This window comes from Neodiprion lecontei, chromosome 3 (assembly GCF_021901455.1).
Source record: "Neodiprion lecontei isolate iyNeoLeco1 chromosome 3, iyNeoLeco1.1, whole genome shotgun sequence".
NCBI classification, from domain to species: Eukaryota; Metazoa; Arthropoda; class Insecta; order Hymenoptera; family Diprionidae; genus Neodiprion; species Neodiprion lecontei.
This window is the reverse complement of record NC_060262.1, coordinates 41,336,837-41,354,887: the sequence shown is the minus strand read 5'-3', so window position 1 is coordinate 41,354,887 and position 18,051 is coordinate 41,336,837. Positions and strand designations below refer to the sequence as shown.

The window sequence follows — 18,051 nt, the reverse complement described above, 5'->3', positions numbered from 1 at the left end:
GTCCCGCAAAATATGCGGGGTACGAGTTACAAACGAGGAGCTTATATCGGCGACCGCGAGAAACAGGAAATAATGGGTCAGCCGGAAGTCGAGAGAAGAAAGATAGGCCTAATCTCGAATTAGCGTTGAACAAGGGAGAGCTTTGTTGAAGCAGTGTGTGCGTAGAGTCAGACAGTCTGCATCCGTGTTCGGCCTACCTGCAGCAGCGCTATCTTTGAAATACTGCCTCCGTTATCACGGGGTGTGTATGCGGCTACCGTCTTGCGCGCAAATAGTACAGCCGAGAGTCAAATAAACTCCCTCAACAACCCGGTGTGGGAGCGTGAAAAATTTCTAGAATGAAGCAAGGCCCCAGTTTCCGTTTACAATCGTCGTCCCGGCGGGAACCCGACGCTGCCGAGCTCGTTTTCTTTTTTCTTTTTTTATACCTTTTTATTTCTGGGGCTTTATTCTCACGGGATATTAATGCGGGAGATTACCCGCCGAGTTTCGTTCCGTGCCACGCGTTTCACCGAGTTATGGCGATCGGATCCATTGCGGTTATTATATATGTGTATATATATATATATATATGTATACACGACTCTGATACTCGGAGTATAAGGTCACGCCTCATCGACGATTGTATAGAAGGGGTTGCACACCGATCGAGTTCCAATCCCGTAGAGTATAATGGCATCAACCTCTTCAATTACCCTGCAATACCAATGAATATTATTTCGCGTTATGTTATGCACTGCACTAAATTGCAACCTGAAAACGATCGAAACGACAACTCTCCAGGGAGAATCACATTTCAATTCTTACGGTGCTTAGTCTTGGTCTTTAAGTGTATACAATTGTTTGTGGTTTGACGGTTTTATGACGCAGTTATTGCAACGAATATACACCGTCCAAATGTTATCCAACTTCAGGAATTAGAGTACATTCGTGTTTATCTTTTCATTTTTAATGATGATTCTGAAGATGCCAATGCAGCCTATCCAATTCTCGTGTACCGTTATAGCTCTACACCCTAATTTCCTTTCTATTTATGCCGAGTCTCTACCCTACACGAATCTAAGTCAATTTGCAAAATGACCAAGCAATTCAGATCGTCCGTTACGAATAGTTCCATCAGTCGTGACGAGTCGAAATTTCGAATTGGTCGGACTTCCGTTCGGTCAAAAATTCTATGCTAAAAATTAATTGAAGGGATTTCAATTTTCAAAAGTTTCTCATTTAAACTCTCCGAACGGCTTGTTCGGCAAAATTATTTCTCAATGTTTTGACCACTTAAACTTTCTAGTTTCTCTACAATTGTAATCAACGCTACTTTTGATTGCTCAGAATTTCTACACCAATATGCCACAACTTCCCTGACTGCAAAAGTGTGACGCATGTCTACGGAACGTAGTGTCAAATACATACCATAAAATAAGCTGTCTGAAGCAGCCGAATTTTCTAGCAAACAATTATCTTAGATTAAATCCGACGCTTTTTGCGTTGAATGTCAAACGCGCCGTACTTCGATACTACCAACTCAAAGAACCAACACACCCATCGACCCTTGGGTGTACAAAATTGCGGTGTCGGATTACACGTGACCTTACATCTGTCGGGACGATGTAGCTTTTCGGTATCAGTGCAGTTATACGTTGTGGGTATAAGGGACGAGGGTGGTCGGCGTTTCAGCCGTGCAACCCTTACATGCGAACTGCAGGAGAATCTACCCGCTATTGATTTCCCTCTGTGCTCTCACTCGGGCCGATCCGATCCCCCCCGTCTCCTGCAGGCAGTGCACTCTCCTAGGAGGTCGACAGGGACATTTCGTAGTCGAATTATCATGGTCATGGGGGAGGGGGTTGCGTTGCGTTGCTTCCCGGTTTTCTGGGCCGTAGGTATTATCCAGCCGTTGGAAAGGCGTCGTAAAGCCCCGTCGTCGGATGCAATTCCCGTCATAACAACGACTTCAATTTTCGTCAAAAGTCGCTTTTCGTTATCGGCCCTTTACGCCGCCCCGCGCCCTTTCGATTTCCCGCTTTATAAACTTGATTCGCATCGAAGCGACCGACCGCTCCGTCAGTATATGTATGTAAGAGGCGCGAGCGTTACATAACCGGCGTACATATGTACCCCGCGGCGCGAATCCGAACCCGCAATATTTTCCAAATTATAAATTTTTACGACTATCCAGTCAGATTGGATTTGTCCGATTTCACACGTTAAATAAAAACGGAGAAAGAGATGAACGGAAAATGCGTCGGAGGAGGCTGGATGATCGGCTATACTTTCTTTTTACGGTTCCTGTACCAGCCCCCTCCCTTCTGCCAGGCAAACACCCCAACCCTCCAAATCCTTCAATTTTTACTACAATGCTCCAAACTTTTGCTGCAGGGAAAGAACATTTTTTTCCTTATTCTCTTTTTCACCCTTATATTACGTATTGAAAATGAAATTCGTTTTTAACCTACATATTACGATCATTCCCGTTCATCACAGGTATAATCCACAGCCTTATATTTCCAAAAGACATGTGCACGATGAATTACTGATGTACATAATAACATGTGTCAATCGTACCTATTTGAACCACGAGAATCGATAAAAAAAAAAAATAAAGAAAAGAAAACCAGACCCTTAGGTATAATTCCGAGCTCTGCTGATCACTGATCGCATAACTGACCCAAATATCGTATACGGTACCTGTGCTCAAGAAAGAAAAAAAGAACAGGTTTACAAAAACTCGCCGAGCCAAGGTTCAGGGTTACACCGTGCTAAAAACCGCAATCGAGAAAAATTGGAGTTTGGCTAACACAAAAGAAATCTTTCGGAACTTGCGCATATAATGGGATATGTGTGTTGGTGCAGATATAGCCGAGCGACGGTAGAGGAAGGGAGAAAAAATAAGGAAGGGGGGTGAAATTATCTCGGTATAAATATTGGATTAAAACTCCCGTCTCTCGGTCGCAATATGTTATTTTTATTGCCGTGGCTTTGCATAATATTCGGTGGGGCGCTGGCTGCATAAAGCAAGTAGAAGTTACACTGCTGCATAGCGCAGTCGGTGGAGCTAATTTTAATTCTTAGGCTTCTGTTGCTGCTGATGCTGCGGAGTTTGGGTGGCCGACGATGGGTCGGGATTATCATTTCGGTACGTGTGTAAGCTCATTTATTTACGTTTCCCTAGCACTGCGATGCTGGGGTCCTAGAATTGCCGGGATAACGATATTGTACAAAAACGAAATTTGACGAAATGTTCTTAGTTGGCTCGAATTTTGCTCCTCTTGATACAAACTATGGTCGGGGCTGTTGATAGTGATACGGGATAATATCTTTGACAGGAATCGGATTGGCAATATTATATTCAAGCGTTTCGAGCATGGTTTCACGTGACCGATTTAACAGTTCTTACGAGAATCCATCTCATTCTTTCGTAGGATATCGATTTGTTTTGAAAATTATCTGATTTGATCGATTCGATGTTTAGAAATGCGTTCTGGTCAGCTAGAATCGATGAATCGTCACGCGAATCGATAATCAAATAATTAGCAAATTATAAATAAACAGATGCAACGTCTGTACGATATTTATTCAAGACCAGCTGATCAAAGCTCGCATTTCGACAATAGCGCCCTCATTTAACGAAAAATTCCAATTCGATTCAAAGTTTAACGAAAGAATGACATAAATCCTTGTAAAAACTCTTGAATCCGTCATGTGACACCGCGCTGAAAACACCTTGATCACGTTATTTGTGATGAAAGTCTGATGATTTTACGACTCGATTGAAAACTGCAAGTTTCAGTTTGGCCAGTTTGATTAACAAGGATGATCCGAGACACATTAGCATCGGCTGGAAGGACGCGAGAAGTATATCTGCTCGGATGATCCTTCGAGGTAGATAATCCGCAACCTCTCGCGGGACAAATCGGGAGGATTAGATCCTGAAACGTGCGGCCTCCTCAAATAAACACTGAAATTGGAAGGATTAGAGGAGGAAGAGGAGCAGGAGCAGGATGAGAAAGCGACGCTGGTACAACAGGGCGAATATGTGTATGTGGTGTACGACATGCGCATACATGTATCGGCTGATTGCCCGTAAGGGTAAATAAGGAAGAGAGGGTGGGAATTCATAAAAAGCAAGGCTGGATTCTGGTTCCGCAGCAGCCAAAGCTGTAAAGAGCATGCAGCAACATCGGGAGTTGTTCTTGCGTGGGACCGCGCCATTTGTGGCGGGAGTTTTCAATTACTTTTATTGACCAAGTTTCGACGCTGCGTATAACCTCGCAGGTATATATATTATACCTTACGCCGCGACGTATCGCGTGTTTGCTCGGTAATATAGATATTTTGCACCTCCGAGGGACCGAAATTGAAACGCGCCGCGGGCGCCTCGCCGGACGTCGTCGTCTACCTGGAGGTGTCCGAGCCTTCCCTGCACTCCCACGCGCCCAGGAAGAAGATACACTCCGAGCCTTCTCTGCAGGGTGTGTTTTTTAAATTTATTACATCGATTATCGCTCGTACGATACGAGTAATTGAAAGATAACAAAGTATTTTTTGACCGAACAAGAGCGCGCCCCCTCTTCTTCTTCCTTTTTTTTTTCTTTTTTTTTTTCCTTGTTATCATTTATCAACTTTCTTTTTCTCCTTATCTACTTTCGGTAACACGCTGTAACGTCTGATACATCGGTCAGTGTTTGTCGAGTAAGGATATTTAATCGTACCAGCTAGAAAGCCAACATTCTTGATCAAGTCGCACGTGTTTCTGATGTACAATTATATGCGATCTCAGCGAAATGAGAAAAACTGGAGGATACGAAGCTTCCATCATGTGATGCGGGTAGCTATTCATCTAGGGAATGTCGGAGTTGCCCACCGAGTAAGTAAATCTTATTTTACACGTTTCTTTTTATCCCCTGAGTAACAAAATCGTTGCAAGTTTTCAGAATTTCTAACTCACTTTGAGGTTATGAAACGCTAATTTGTAGCCAAATCCCCTCTTCTTTGCTTCGCTTTTCCATCAATTTCATCGAACTTCCCTCATAGAAACAACATGCAAGTGCAATCATAAACCCCACCAATTCCCAAAGTCTGAAGCGATTTTATCTCTCTGCGGGAAGGAAAAGAATGTAAGATATGGGACTTACCGGACTTGTCGGTAAAAGTTGAAGGTCCGAAATCCCCTAATTAATTTCACAAAGACTAGCCGCGTATCGTAGAACAAAGACGTAATAGCGAGGTGTTAACGAATCCCTGCAACATCCCCCAAAAACTTTTTTTCACCCCCCATTTCTCTTTCTTCTTATTTTTTCTCGAGTGCATCTCCCCGTTGAAAACTCACGGCACGGCGCCCCTTCGCCGCCGGCATGATGTCCCTCTCTAATGAGTTATTGTGCTCTAATTCTCGCGGCCGCTTCCCGTGTAGTTACTCGAAAGAAACATGGAGCAGGTATTCGGCCGAGGGGTGAAATTAAAGCTCTTCTTAGCGGAGCGGCCCATATTAATGCGATTCAGTGCAAGAATTTACGACTCTCGGAACATTCTTGTTCCTAGGATTATGACGTAATATTCTTAGGTATAGATTGCAGTTTAAAGCTCGTTGATTTAACGCAAAATGAGACATAAATTTTACGAAACGTTCTGAAATAATATGTAATTCATCTATTGATTATGAAAAGGAGAAATTATTATTATTTTTCTTCGTGTATCATATTTTTCTTTTTCTTGTTTTTTTTTTTTTTTTTACTTCCATCAAGGCGAATTATAGCGGACAGAGAATGCTGTCCCTCGCAGAAACCGTATTTGAAATCGCAGCAATGAACCGAGTGTTGTACGGGTTTTAATTGCATAATTAATAACGTTATTAAATAGCTCGACCACGATTCAAAGGAGTTTTCTCGAGGAGATGGTGGGAGGAAGAGGAGGGGAGAATAATTACACAGGATTATTTGTTTCAAAGAATCCCGAGTGACGCTGTGCACCATCAACAGAGAGCTAAGGGCGAACAAAGTTGAGGCTTTACCAGCCAAGAACGTTGAATCCACTAAATTATAATTAAGTATGAAACGTTTGTAATTATCGAGCACCTGCTGCGCGTCGCCTCTTTTCCCCGCAATCTTATTTTTCAGCAGGGTTTGATAATTTCTGAGGATTCCGGTTCCAGTTCGCATGTTCCAATCGGAATGCAGCCTCCGATAGTTGACGAGCGCCGATTAGGCAGACGTATGAAAAACACGAGGGGCGAAGTGAAGACGACGCGAAACAGAGCCCGTCCCCTGCAATCGTAAATCGGTCTGTGCCCCCTCGGTGCGCGCAGATAAATTAACGTTTCCTGCTGACCACGCAGCCTCGCGAACGGTGGAGAAATGAGACCCACGCGTGCCTCCGAATCGCCCCGTTTCCCCCCGTCGTCATCCTGCGTCTCTTATTCTCACTTCTGCTGCACAGAGATCAAGAGCGGAATCCTCGGCGATGGCGGTGGTAAAATCGCCTTCGGGCAAATTATAGGAATATAGCCGTCCGTGCCCAAATTCCACTCGATTTTCGCCCGTCGCAAACATCTCTGAATTATGCCCCGTAACTTGCGATTAACGTAAGGCTGGTGCGGCCGCACTTGATCGACGAGAATGGACAGATTCGCTGGATGAAAATCCCAAAATCACACATGTGGCATAATTTTTTTTTTTTTTTTTTCATTCACTACTTTAGAGGATGCTATATTCAGTCTTTACCAACCGAGTAAAATTTTGCTTATATTGACTGGTACACTCACTTACGCGTCACTCTCACGCAAGAAAGCTGCGGATAGCGTAATCCCACGTGCCATGATGCTTGAGCGTGGATAATAGTCGAGATAGTTGAATTTTACTCTGTCGGTAAGGAGTGAATTGAGCTCCGTGAAATATACATTGTATCGTATTCTATTTTTTCCTGAGTAACAAAATATGGGGAAGTTCAGTTTTGGAAAGTGATACGTAGGGCTCACGGTTGTGTTTGCGGTTTAACAAGGAAAAGTTTGGAAAATGGACAAGAACACTCAAGTATTTGCGGCCAGTTTTCACTCGATTGGAGGTAACGGTTCACTACTGCAACCGAATCAACTATTTTTTATAGTCAACCCACAACAAGCAAAATCATAAACCCTGTCATTTGCCGAAGTTTGAAGAATTTTGATTATTCGAGTAATAAGTCCCCGTATTAACAGCCGAGGTGCTGTTTTCGTCGATGAAGGAAGAGGGAAGAGAGTCGGAGGGGCACGTGGACATTTCGTTGCGGTCTGAGCCGTGACCATGCATCATTCCTCGATCCTTTTCTGCGGTCGCGAGACCGAGTGGCGTAATACACGTGCATATAGGTATAAAATGCGAGGAGAAGCGGCCACCCCGAGGCGTCGCGTCTTGCATCGTTTCGAGCAAAAAGGTAAATGGAATTCGGACCGTGTATTGGATGCGCGGAATATCCACGCGCCGCTCCGCCGTTGTGTGACCGAGAAGAGCGAAACCTGTCGTTGCCTCGCCGATCTGCAACGAACCGGAATGAAGCGACGCCTTCGAGTTGAATTGGTTCGCCGATTTTCGCGCCTTTCATACCGGCCAGTCGTTTCACATTAACCGTTCGATTCGTCATTCGTCAGATCGAATGGAAAGGAATGCTTTCTGCCTTACTCTGCCTGAACGGCTATCAAACCGCAGGCATCCACGGCTCTATCCTTCACCGTAATTCGAGATGAAGAAATTTCAGTCAGTACGCTGCAGTGCTGCTATACAGCAATCAATAATAATAATCGTGATAGGTTAGGTCAAGTCATGTAAACTTTGTAGGTTAGGTTCGCACCTACGTTATTAACTTAAGAGTCAGGTTAAAGGTTATGTTGCCTTTGACCAGGTTCACACTTTTACGGTATCTTTTAACAGGTTACTTCCCGGTCTGACCCAAATAAAGTCACACGGGAGTTCGTGTTATAACGAATAATGTTTATTAACGAATGTCAGACTTTTACATCTCATTACATTACGAGCGTCTCGTTACGAACAGACGCCGCTTGACATCGGCCATAGAAAATTTGTTAATTAGACAGGACTTGTGTCTAACTTGTCTACCGGACCTTGGCCTAACTATTTTGCATTCAGGTTACAACACTTTGAAATTTGAGGAGAAGTAAACTTGCCGGATGCGAGCAATCGAGCAAAATCGTATGAACAAGTTTCGACGTCGTGTTCGGTAAGTTTACATGTCACCCTTCGGCGCGCTGAACGCATCGTCCGACCGAATATACGCGTAAAGGGGGTTCGTGAAATCACGTGACGTCCACCCGCGTCGCATTGTTGTTTCGAGTGAGGAGAGGAGGCGAATTCGTGCTCCCCCACTTTCTGGGGTGCAGGGTGCACATGTGCTGATAGCCAGTAATGCCATCTCTAATTCCGACTAGCTGATTTGATTCCGGCACTGAGATAAAGAGCCCCTTCCCTATCCACGAGTGCAGTCTGTTTGTTCGGGTGCCGTGGGTCGGACCTCGGAGGGGTCGCGGACATCGTTGCTCGAGCGTTTGATTTACTTTCGCGACGGACTGTACCGGTCGACTCGAACGAGGGCGAGGACGAGAGATAGAGCGAGAGAGGAGAGGAGAGAAGAGGAGAGGAGAGTAGAGAGAGAATCGAAGGCTCTTCCGAACGTCGGTACAACAACGCGACGTGCACAGCAGTTCTATACTCCGGGGGGCATTTTTCCCGCGTCGCTTCCTTATAAACTAATTTTCCTTCCTCCCTGACAACAATTGAATTCTCTCTTTCCATTTACCTATCCGTTTGTATCAACGTTTACATTTACATTTATATTTGAATAATGGGAAAATAAAGAGCGGGCGCGTCCCTGTTGCTTCGCGACTTTCAACTTGATATTACATTTTTCCATTTTTAAACGCTCGCTTTTTAAGCCCGCGGGGTCCCACTTATACATCCCGGTCGGATCCATGCCGGGGGTGAAGGCGCGATTCCTTCGTCCCCCCCTTTTCCTGCCCTGCAGCCCAGCTCCGCGACGCTTTGTGATATTTTCGAGAACTCGATATATAATGGCCCGTATTAACATTTAGATAAAGCTTATGTTAATATTATTTTCTACGCCTCCGCGACTTTTCTCTCCGTTCCCCTCACCTTTAATGCCCCATCAGCGTTTCCTTCCCGTTCGCGCTGCACGTTGCAGACGAAGACACGTTTTCGTCCCTTATTATTATTATTATTATTATTATTATTGTTATACGTCACACTTTCGAGGGAAAACTCCAGATTTTCAACTCTGCTTTTATACAAACCAGGCTGCTGCAGGTCTCGAGCGTACGATTTGAGATAACGAAACTTGGATTACTCAAGAGTGTTGCGCGTGTATCTACGAGTGATATCATACTCAGGCCGAGAACAAGTGTCGGAAGGGAAAAACAGGGCGCGGAATTCGATTACCATCCGTTTGCCTAAAAAATCATTCTCGACTCGTAGGACTAGAGTTCGATAACAAATGGCAGTACCTGATCTCAATTGTTTTCCCAGCTCCGTGTTTTCCCTGCAACGGACGACAAAAAAGCCTGGAATGCATATTTCGATGAGGGAAAACATGGCACCGAAGTATAACGACTTTCGTCTTTATTACACATCGGTGTTCGCTGCTACTGCAATGCATATCCGAGACCAACGTCTGACGTTCGGGTGAAATTCACGCGTGATGTACATTGTGCCTACCTACGTTCAGCGGGCAACTAAAAATACGAGACGCCGCGCCGCGGCGTTAGCTCCTGCTGCTGCACCCATCTGCGTACGTTTTCGAATCGTGGGCTGCAACGATCCTAGACAATCTCGTTCCCGGCCTGCAGGCGCCAGCCGCAACCGCAGACCGCACCCGCGTCTTCCTTCCTTGTTACTGATATCGTTTACGACGCTTATACGCGCGTCGCGATGCACTGCATCGCGTAGCCTTCCGTCCCGTCACATAATTCACTCTTGCGTTTAACGCCTAATTTTTACAACTAGCCGCATATCACTGTCAAAAATTTCGACTACCTCACGAGTATGTACAATTTGCACGAGCCCGCCGTACGGACTTTTCATTTTTCACAGCGCAAATATTTGGTGGAAGAGAATTTTTGACAATCTAAAGTGCGGTGACTCGCGAGTTACTACTCTGAATGATGAAGGTAAAATATACCTTTCACAGTGGTATAATAAGAAGGATTCCGCGTACAGATCCCGATACCGACATCTTACCGACAATTTAGTCGGTAATATGTCGGTATCGAGATCTGTACGCACAACTCTCCTTGTTATATTACTTTTGACAAATTTTTTGCGATGTATTTATACGCACATGTCAGTGTTGATGTGTACCTCGTACACATGCATGTAGTTTGGCTCGATCTTCGATATAAATGTATATTTAGCCAGTATGACCTCACGCGGTACTATTTCACGAATTATTATCATTATCGTCATACCATCCGTTTACACGAATATTTATTTCTGTTTGTGTTTACAAACGCGGCGGCAGCAAGCTCGTTTCGACCGACGCCCGTTGGGCTTCAGGATAATCCGTAGAAGATCTTTGGCGTGTACAGATCGAGATGCACCGAGCTGCAGAGAGAATACCGCTAGCTGTTTGCTCCACATTACTCGGCAGATTTATACCACCTGCGTAGGAAGATACTTGCAAATTTCGCGAGTCACGAGCTGCTCGAAATTAGTAACGATGCGATCGCGGGAAAATGGGAAAAGTAAAAATCCAACAATTCCAAATTGAGAAATGAGCGTGAAAATTCATGGTTTGCAGAAGCAAAGGGCCAATGAGTCAAACTTTGTTCGGTAATTGTAAAATGATGGCGATTCTTACTGGGAACCGCGTATAAAACGCCCGTATTGAGAGACGACCATCACCTCGGGGCATTGCAGAAATCATTACAGAATCACAAAGTTTGCTGAGTAATTTATTTCTCTGTGGGAGAGCTGCAAGGGATAAAGCCACGGTACGTCTGAATACATAATAAGCAGGAATTGTATTTGATTTCGGTTATACCGGGGCCTGCGGCTATCCTAAGAAATAAGAAAGAACCACACGGTTGAACGGTTTTTCAAAACAAGAGCTGCGATATCCATCTTGTCTCCCACCCTCTGCTCGCTTCACCCGCAGTGCATATTTCAACTCGCAATATATCGAGCTCCAGTGATCGAAAACGCGATGCAAACGGCGTTGATCCGAATTGAACGTAGAAGACGTGTTGCTGCTACACGCATGTGGAATGTGAGTAAAGTACGGTGCGTGTAAACTTCCGTGGACCATCGTATGGTGTCAATTTGCAAACACTATCTGGGTGTTGAATAACCCGAAGTGACCATAAGAATTGTTCCATAAATAATAGTAGACACCGGCCAATTTCTGTCCATTTGAACACCACTATTTGTTACAGTGTACCTAAGTTGTCATTCAAATTAAAAGACGATAAAGGCTCATTTTTGACGATCCATTGCAATCACCGACTGGAGAAAAAGAGATAACTGGACCCTGGGAGGTCGAGAGAATAAGAAGCGACGATGGTAGTGTTACGTTGTGTTTTTTTTTTTTTTTTTTCAAACACCCTGGTCTGGTGTGTATCGAATAATTACCGTTCGCTAAGCTGGGGAAGGAAATGTAGCGAGGAAGAGCTGCACCCGTACACGGAAATTGTAATACTTGTTTGTCTATATAGTGTATATTTATATGTATATAAAATTCAAACACTACACAATAAAGGGTGAGTTTACGATGGCGCTCAGAGATAGAGATGGGTGAGCATTAGTAAGAGCGAAGAGAGCATAGCTGCCGTAGGATAATAGCATAATATTTCTGGCTCGGGAGGCGAAAGGCCACCCAGGATGAGTATAGTCAAAATAGCGCTGCTGCACCATACGAAATCACATAACGCCCGATTGTACGGCGTTATGAAGCAGTAAACGCCGCAGCGATCGCCGGTTCGCCTCCCCCGAATCCCGCGTCTTATGGAATAATTTAGATGATTGGAGGACACAACGGTTGGGAAACGCGGACTGGTTTATGACTGTCTATTGTCAGGGACAATGCGACCCGGAATATTGTTTTTGATACTGTCTCCCCTGCCTTCTGTTCCCACTCGCGGAATGCTGACCGTTGCTGTAGCGTTCGCCTAGAAACGCGGGATCTTCTACCACCCCAAAAATTTCCCCATAATCCGTGTGCAACGTTATAGCGATTTGAAAAAACTTTTTTGTACAAGTCTAGATTTATGTGACGAGCATACGTTACGGTAACTGAGTCGATAGTTTCTCGACTTTGGTATGAAGTGGATAAAGATCCCCATGCAGCCGATCGCGAGATTTGATTGAATCCGTTACCTACCTGCAACAGAGAAAAAACAATAATCCAATTAGTATAATTATTTACTGATCAGTCAAGATTTTGTAGCACAAAATATTCCAGAGAGTGTTCTCAAGTTGAATACTCAAAATTGAAAGAATAATCAATTCATCATAATCAGTTATCAGTTTTTAACACATCTTTCGATTAATTGCCATTATTTTTCGATTATGATCAATGATTAATCTCGCTGACCTTATAATAGATGTTCAACGTAAGAACCAGTTAGAAATCATGTAAGTCAAGTTTAAGGAGCACAGAACCCTCTTGACGACTTCTAATCAGAAAATATAACACGACGGTGATGATAATAATAATAATAATAATCGGTTACGTTGCCGGGATCTCGCAAGGATTTATAAGGGCAATATCGAGGGCGGATTAACGCGATCGAAGCCGGGTATGGGTATAAAAGGTAGGTACAAGAGTCCTCGAGGATAGCGTCGTCGCTCCGGGGGACGGGATCGCGGTACTCCTGCAGGGCCGTTAGCGTCAAAATAAAAATCTTACCACCTGATATACGGCGCGAATCCGCCTTAATTCCCCCCCCCCCCCCCCCCCCCCCCCCCCCCCCGGCGTGTTATCGCGGCTAGTCACGTAATTGAACAACTGACGGCAATTGACGCGAGCCCCGGTCTTTAATACCTTCGGTTAATGTCCCGCAGTCTTTAGCTGCTCAGGGACTTTAAACGTGCCACAACCGGTGTAAACCGTGAAACGATTCGTCTCTTGCTTCGGGTTGCATGACAAATAGTTCTGAGGTTACTCCACAGTTGTTGGAAAGAAAGTTGCACGGATTCGGAAGATTCGAGCATCAAATTCAATCTTGGTACAACTTACGGTACCCTTTGCTATCCATTTCAGGGGTGGGGGTCAAAACTTGGAAGGCTCAATAGTCGACATTTCGAATGGTCGAACTGATCAGAAAGACTATAGTAATCGTGCTGTGACACTTTGATTTATCTGAATTTCGAACAATTCATTGGTCGTTATTTTGTTTTCGCAATGTTCGAAATATCGCCCCTTCCGAGTTTTGACCCTCATCCCATTTCGGGGTGCACGAGGAGTTTTTTGACGAGAAGTGGCCGAAGACGCGAGAAGTATGGCGTAGGCCATAAACCACGCGGCACGGGGAAGGAAAGAAGGTATATAAGGTGCCCGTATAGCGCCGACACAATAGGAGTCGTTTTCCGCAAATCTGCCGGCGTGAGCAATAAATTATTTAGGACTAGCGGGAGGATATACGGCGACGGGACAGGAGGAGGAGATCCTAGGTGGTCGGCCGATCTCCGGACGGGGGCTGGTCAAGCTCTTTGTCCAATCCCGAGAAAATTAAATATCAACAAAACAATAAAAGGCAATTGTTTCTAAGTTTTACGGCCTGGCTCGCGCCCCCCGAAGGCGGCCGAGGTTTATTGCCCGACACTGGCTCTCTTCCTCCCTTCGCCGCGGAAATAGCGGCCGGTCACTTTATTTAGGGGTGCGATTTCCCGACGCTTGTTCTTTCATTGTTTTACGGGCTTGTTGTTCCTTCATTAATTACGCCCATACCACGGCGCGCCGCTTTCTCTCTCTCCCCCCCTCTCTCTCTCTCGGATTTCACGCCTTCCTCAAACCTCGACACCGCACGTTTCGGTGTAGTGTTTGCCCAGGTCGGAAATTCACAGATCTTTCATTCCATTGTTTTCACATATCCATTCTCTCCTCTTCTCCGAAACGAAAAGAATCGCCGCATTTACACAGGCGAATATCATAATTGCCCGAAAGATCGGTGGCTAGAGACGCTGCGGTCGAGTTGCTCGTAGTCGTCGCTCAATCGCTCAATCCGCAGCTCTATTTTTATATCCGTTCGTATGCAGGAAGTTGACCGTGCAGTCCGTCAAAGTGGAAGGGCGAGAGGGGTAAACAGCGGAGACCCTCCGGGTACGCGATGTCCGATGCGGCGGACCCCAATGAAAATAATTATTAGCGCTAAGTGGCCGTCATTACCCGCTTGTGACAGACGGAGGCACATCAACGAGTAGTTACGTCAGATCAACTTGATACCTCGGTGAATCGACAAGCATCAGAGGATGCAGACTCGTTGACCGAACAAACAGACTTCATTCCGCAATTGGATCACGTTGCGTGCAGGGTGCAATCCCGAATTGCGGGAGTTGCGTCCGAGCCTCGCGGGTTATCATAAGGTCACGGGGAATGTCTCCCTGAGCCTACGGGCCAAATCGTCCCATGGCGGAGCCCAACGCTGGGCAGGGAGGTATAAATAAACGTTTTATACCAGGGATCTCGGCGCCGACCCTCTTTGAGTTATGAATCGTAAAGCCTAGATCATCAGCCGCGCATGTAGGCCGAGGAGAAGTCGTCGAACGTACGAATCGCGATGCAGTGTCTCACGATCTCCCGCTCGCCTAACGGTGCTAACAGTTATTGACACTTGGTTATTACTACTGTTATGGTAGTCGATAAATTTCTACCGCCTATCCCGATACACAGGGATGAAAACGTGCCGCGTGATTTGGAAAAGAGCGCGATTGCCTTACCGGCGCGAAGAACAATGGAGCCAGAGCGACGAACACGGGTGACGGAACAAAAATCCCACGTATGCGGAAGCAGAACGGGGAACGCGAGTTGACACCTGCTGTTGTACCTTGATATTACACGAGGACTCGGCGTCGCGGTATTTGAACGGAAATGAGCGAGATATCAGAATCCCGTCTCTCCCAGCATTGTGAGGTGGGCTTTGTAGTCTACGGCGAGGTTTCACGGGGCAGCGACACGTTTTGCCCTCTTCCGCGAGAGGCCGAGAGGTGGGGAAAAATTGGAGACAGATCTAGGGAGACCGCATCTGTCTTTCGGGGGGAATTTAAAATCCAATATGGTGGTCGTGGAGGCCCGATAGCGACGAGGGTCTGTTTCTGTTCAGTCTGTTTCTTCGAGTAGCTTCTCCTGGTCTCCCTCCTCATCGCAAGAACGTCTCGGTTCTCTATCTCGAGAGCGAAATGAAAACCGAGCCACGCCACTCGAGACAACAAAACTTTTACTGTCACATTTCGAAAGGAAAACAGACTCGCGCAGACCGATAGACGATAACGAACGTGGTCTAGACTCGGCACTGCCATGCAGCCTGCCTGTGAATCATTTCCGGCAAACTAGAAGCTCCGCGTGTATTGAGTCTTCCACCTTGACCTCTGGATCAGCTTTCTTCGGGTACTAGGAGGTGAAACTCTTTCCCGTCTTTATTCTTCTTCTTCTTCTTCTTCTTCTTCTTCTTAACGTCGTGCGGGTCATGGACCACTGGATCCAATCGGAAAGCGAGGCTTTCGAGTGGCCTACACTACACGGTCAACCGGCTCCAAGAAGCGCTTGGTAGTCAGTCGCGTGTGGCAAACAGCTTCAAGTATGTTTGACAACTTCGACTGGAGCTGCGCAGCGTGTGCAAAGTGGGATAGAGTCGGGAAACATGATAATTGGAGGTAATGCATCTCGGTGTGTGAAATTGTTAACGTACCTAACGACGCGCGGAAGCAGAGAAATGAACGTCGATTCTTTGTTGAGTAGAAGCTTGAAAACCCGAAGAGAATTATAACGCGACGCGAGGTCGGTACTGCTCCGGGTATTAGTTGTAAAAAAGTACTGCTGAAGTTACGGATTACTCGGCAGTTTGCGAAGACGCTAATCTCTTATAAGTCGACGGCATTCGAGGCCGGAGACGAAGCGGCTCTCTAATATTTTTCCCCCGGGAGAGTAGCTGGTATTACTGCTCGAGGTCGTCGCAGTGCGATACGCCCGGATGGCCGTTTCCTCGTGCCGGGGATGGAGCCCTGCGAGGATCAGAAGACTTAATCAACGGTCCGAGTGTTTATGATTTTTGTTATTGGTGTGATATCGCCTTCTTCCCCCGGTCGGAGCCGCGATCGCAGGACCTTAACTCGCGCCGTCAACCATCACGGACTTATTTGATGTTTCATCCTGTAAGTACCCACTCGTCGCCCCTCCCTGGAGTATCAGCAATTGGATTCGGGGATGGAACGAAAGGGGGTGAGAGGAGGATGAGGAGGATGAGGATGATGAAAAGTCGGAAGACGAGCCCTGGGAGGGAAAATTCCTCATCCATGATTTCTGCGAATGCAGCTCTCGGTGTCAGAGGACGCCAGAGAGCTTGCGACATGATTGAGTCGTGTCGACGCGCAATCGTCTGAATTGCTCGGCAAATATCTTTCATCCAGTGTCCCGATCGGTCAGGCCCGCGGACAGGCCATTACATATGTTGTCCACATTTCGCGTTCAAACACAGGACTGTGTGTCTTCCTAGGAATTCACGGCATTCGCTCCGGTACGAGCGTTTCCTCACGGAAAAAATTCCACTCCCCTAGGACAAATATCGCCGTCCCCGATATTGAGCGATTTCTGTTCCCTGTTTCTTTTTGTTTTTTGTTTTCTTGTTGTTTTTATCATACCTACAGGTAAGTATTCTTCCGCTCGAATCGGGACGCGGCTGTTACTCTGTGCCCCGGATCAATCAAGTCCAACTCTTAGCGGAATTAGATATACCCTCCAAGTCCCGCGGCAACCTTAAAAGAAATAACGCTCCTGCAATCGCTTCGGCGAACGACTCACGCAAAGCCAATTACGGGACACGTGAATTACATAAGAAACGGTCCGAAGATATAAACCGCCCTTTTGATTGGAGTGCTCTGTCATCCGTGCCGCCCGTTCCAGAGGGATCAACGCTCTTATATGGACACCGATATTACCAACTATACCAGGAGTTATGCCCTGGATAAACTGGATCCGAACCGTTAGAAAAAGGGCAAAGAATCATGTACGTAACGCACAGATCAGAACGACGTTCAAACACAATTATTTTCCGATCGTCGAATGATTAATCGATAAGTGAATTACAAAACAAAAAAAAATGTTTCCGTGAGGCAGGAAGGATTAATTTTTATTGAAACGATGCCTTTTGCGTATCTCAAATTTCGGTTGAGCAAGGCTACGAGAATCTTTGCCTGCACGGTGAGAAAATCGTGGGGCGGTGATGAAAAACAGCGGGTACGTGTGAAACTGACCCAGTAATGTAGTCTCGCGGTGTAACGTGGACGGAACGATACTCGTGGCGACGGAAATAATACCCCGTAAGGGATAACAAGAAGGGGAGGGTTGACATTTTTCACGCAATGGTAAACGAACCCTTAATTATCGCGGAGGCAACGTCAAGGGTGGACAGTGGCTACCTGAGAGCTTTAATTACTGCACTTAAGCAAAGTAATTACAATCAGACACCCTTGTAGAGGACGCCGCGAGTCGGGCGCCAAGAGGGGAGAAACACGGTGGACAGACAAATGTGTCGAGAGTCTATGATTAGCTAGAGGTGGCCGATGGCCGATGGCCAATGGCAAACCCTGCCAAGTGGACGGCGACCCTTTCATTTAAACTCGAACGCACGCACCCAGTTAACTTGAGATTCACACGGTCGTCTGCAGCGACGGCGAAGAGAGTCGCACACATGCAGCACGCGCCAATAGTCCTCGGATAGCGACTCGCGTTGGTGGCCTGTAATTAAAATCGAAACCCCGGGAATAACGCAGCGCGGAATTTCGTTGCGGTTCGTTCTGCACGGTGAGCAGCGTGACGCGAAAATTACGCCTTTGCCCGGTTGAC

At 46.1% G+C, this 18,051-nt stretch overlaps 1 protein-coding gene across 3 annotated transcripts in view; it reads right to left on the bottom strand.

Moving 5' to 3' along the window:
* LOC107224999 (dachshund homolog 2) overlaps window positions 1-18,051 on the bottom strand; it is a 184,228-nt gene that overhangs the window by 110,408 nt on the left and 55,769 nt on the right. The window lies entirely within an intron of this gene.